At 37.5% G+C, this 3255-nt stretch overlaps 1 pseudogene; it reads right to left on the bottom strand.

Annotated features, from left to right (window-relative positions):
* Positions 1–855: 855 nt before the first annotated feature.
* LOC149022542 (protein NRT1/ PTR FAMILY 5.2 pseudogene) overlaps positions 856–3255 on the bottom strand; it is a 4701-nt pseudogene continuing 2301 nt past the window's right edge.

The following is a 3255-nucleotide window of genomic DNA, read 5'->3' as shown; positions in this document are numbered from 1 at the left end:
AAGAATTAAAGAAGAGGTCATTACAGTAGTGTAATACCCTTCTCATGATCAGAAAATCAGAAGTAGAGAAGAAAGAATGAATTAAAGAAGAAACGAATTGAATACCAACCTTTTAGAAGAGAAACCGCTGAAGAAACCTGAACAGATACTTGAGGATCTTTCTTGGCTTCGAAGGAGAGGTTCTAGGGATCTTCCCACGTTCTCCAAAGACGTAGAAACAGATTGAGAGTGAAAACATGGAGTTCCCCCTTTTAAATAGCACAAAGAGTTCAAGAGTTACTAGGGTTTCACCAAACTGACCAAACTGCCCCCGGTGGTTGATTGATTGCCAAAGAGGAAGTTCAAACGTCGATCCCACACTATCTAGAGGTTTAGAAATATAATGGGAATAGTTTACCACGAAATTAAAAGAAATAAAGCTTTTGAAAACCTTCAAAACAGATATTTACCAAAATGCCACTGCCTGAACAGCTTATTCAAAACAAAGGATTTAATGGGCACTTCAATATTTTTGGATGGGCTTCTTTCAACACATCATACTACTTACCTAGTATGGAGGAATGTCTTCAAACCAGGTCCAACTAAGCTTTAGGTCCATCAACCAAGTTCTTCTTCACAAATAAATAATTCAACACCAAATCAAATAAGGTTTCCATAAGGAAACACCATCATCAATATCCATGGGTTTTGGGTCAAACACCATATCTTCTACTGAGATGGCCCACAAAGACATCATCCTTCATTTTGGGACATTGGATCAACTCTAAGGGAAAGGTCTAACATGGCTTCCTAAGATTTTAAAAGATAGTAAAACTGAAATCACGGTCAAACTTCAAAGTCAACATTAAACAAACCCTACTTCACCCAAAACAGATCGGGTCTTCGGGCTAGATTTGGGCTGGGTGTCATAGGAACTACCCCTCCATTTTCTACCAAACCATGTTGTTTGGCCACACTTAGCCTCCTCTCAACCAGAGATGCAATTACCAAGATTTTGATGTGAAGGAGAATACCAATCCCCATTCGCTGGAGAAGCATAATTCCCCTTAGATTCTTAGTTCATCTTCTCATCATTTTGATGAAAAATCGATCGTAAATTGCAATAGAGATGAGAATTGATAACGTGATGAAAGCACCTAAGCTTGCAGGTGGGATAGAGAAACTCCCTATCTTTCTATCAAGGGTTACACCTTGCTTGAGAAAAAGGGTATTGACTTGTGCAATCATGGTACTTGGCATGAAGGTTGTAATAAGAATTGGAACCATGCACATCATCTGTTTTGTCTCCTCCACTTGGGTAACTGAGCATAGCATCCATGGAGAAGTTGAAGTTGTTCTCACAGAGGCCTTGTTCAGGAACCTACATGTTACATGTATAGATTAAAACTGAACTAGGAAATCAGTCAAGATAGCAATCAAGTATTTGAAATCATTAACTACCAACCTTATGTTATTTGTGGAATCTATCCTACACATTTCTTCACATTCATATTCCTGTAAATCAAGCTCATAAAGTTGTTCAGGATCAAAAGGGATGGGAACTCTCCATTTCCTTAAGGCAGCCACTATGACTCTAGCCATTCTATTGAAGGGACTTCCAGTGGGTAACTTATGCCTATAGAAGGGTGTACCAGCAAGAAAGATCAGTACAGATATAATAAGCCCTAGTGTAGGAAGCCCATAACCAAGAATCCAGCCCGAATGTACACTAGAAAGATATTGGCAAATAGTGTCCTAGTGAAGATGTTGAACATCCACCAGTTGAAGAAGGAGAGCTTCTAAATTTCTCCTTTGGGTGGAAGCTGTCAAACTGATCAGCACCAATGGTGGAGATGTTGGGCTTGGTTTCACCAGTTCCAATTGCCAATAAATATAGAGCTAAGAAGAAAACACCCAATTGTAATGATGAAGCTTGTTTGCATGACTGTACATCTACATCCTGACATGGAAGGGGTCTCAGCAAGTGCTGGTAAAAAAAAGAAGAAAAATGTTCTAACCGAGTTCAATTGGAGAGAGAGAGAGAGAGAGACTGTATACCAAAACATAAATGAGAGAGAGACTATACCAAAACATAATGGCAGAAGAAATGACATAAGTCCAGTGGCAGCCAAGAAGTGCATCTATTAGGCGTAAGAAGGAATCCTTTCCCTAATTGTCTCTAATTTGAATTCTTTCCATATCATTTCATCCTCTCATTTGAATTCTTTCCATATCATTTCATCCTCTCATTTGAATTCTTTCCATATCATTTCATCTTCTCATTTGAATTCTTTCCATTTATCACTCCTCTCATTTGAATTATTTCCATATCATTTCATCCTCTCATTTGAATTCTTTCCATATCATTTCATCTTCTCATTTAAATTCTTTCCATTCATCACTCCTCTCATTTGAATTCCTTCCATTCATCATTCATTACATTTGAATTCTTTCCATACCATCTCATCCTTCCATTTCATCAATATCTTAATTTGGCTTTGGCTTGATTAGGTTTCTCTATTAAATAATTTCCATACAAACATTTCCATTTATTATATTTACATACAAACATTTCCATATATGTATTTCTATGTTTATATCTTTCTTTTATTGTTCATAGTTACCTAACAGCATGGGATGTATGCTGCCTATATATTTGAGGTTCTGTCATATGAAATCATTCAACTATTTTTCCCATTGAGATTGTTTCTTAATATGGTATTAGCCTAACATACGATTCTACATCTTCATCAGCCACGTCTTCTTCTTCCTTGTCTTCCACCTCTTCTTCAATGGCTACCAATACTACGTCTTCAATGGTTTCTTCTCATACGGTTCACTCTTTTGCTACAACTGTGATCCCTTCAGCTGTTGCACCATCTTTCACCACCGATCAATACCATAAACTTCTATCTCTCGTTGGAATCTGGTAACATTCCACCATTGGCAAGTGCTGTAGGTAAAATATCTTCTCTATGGGTTATTGATTCGGGTGTCAGTCTTCATATGGTTTCCGACTTATCTTTATTTCATTCGGATAGTCTTGTTCCACACACTCAATCTATTTGCCTTCCAAATGGTGGTTTTGTTCCCATTACACATATTGAGAATTGCAGTCCCATACCTACTTTACCTCTCACGAACGTATTACATATTCCTTCCTTTGGTTTTAATTTATTATATGTTACCCAACTTACACAACAACTTCATTGTTTCATAACTTTCTATCCTGATCATTGTGTGATACAGGACCTACGCACTAAGAAGAGGATTGGG

The sequence above is a fragment of the Hakea prostrata genome, chromosome 3 (assembly GCF_041222555.1).
Source record: "Hakea prostrata isolate BN-2017 chromosome 3, UWA_Hpros_2, whole genome shotgun sequence".
Taxonomy (NCBI): Eukaryota; Viridiplantae; Streptophyta; class Magnoliopsida; order Proteales; family Proteaceae; genus Hakea; species Hakea prostrata.
Note: the sequence above shows the minus strand (reverse complement) of the source record. Positions and strands in the feature narration are given on the sequence as shown.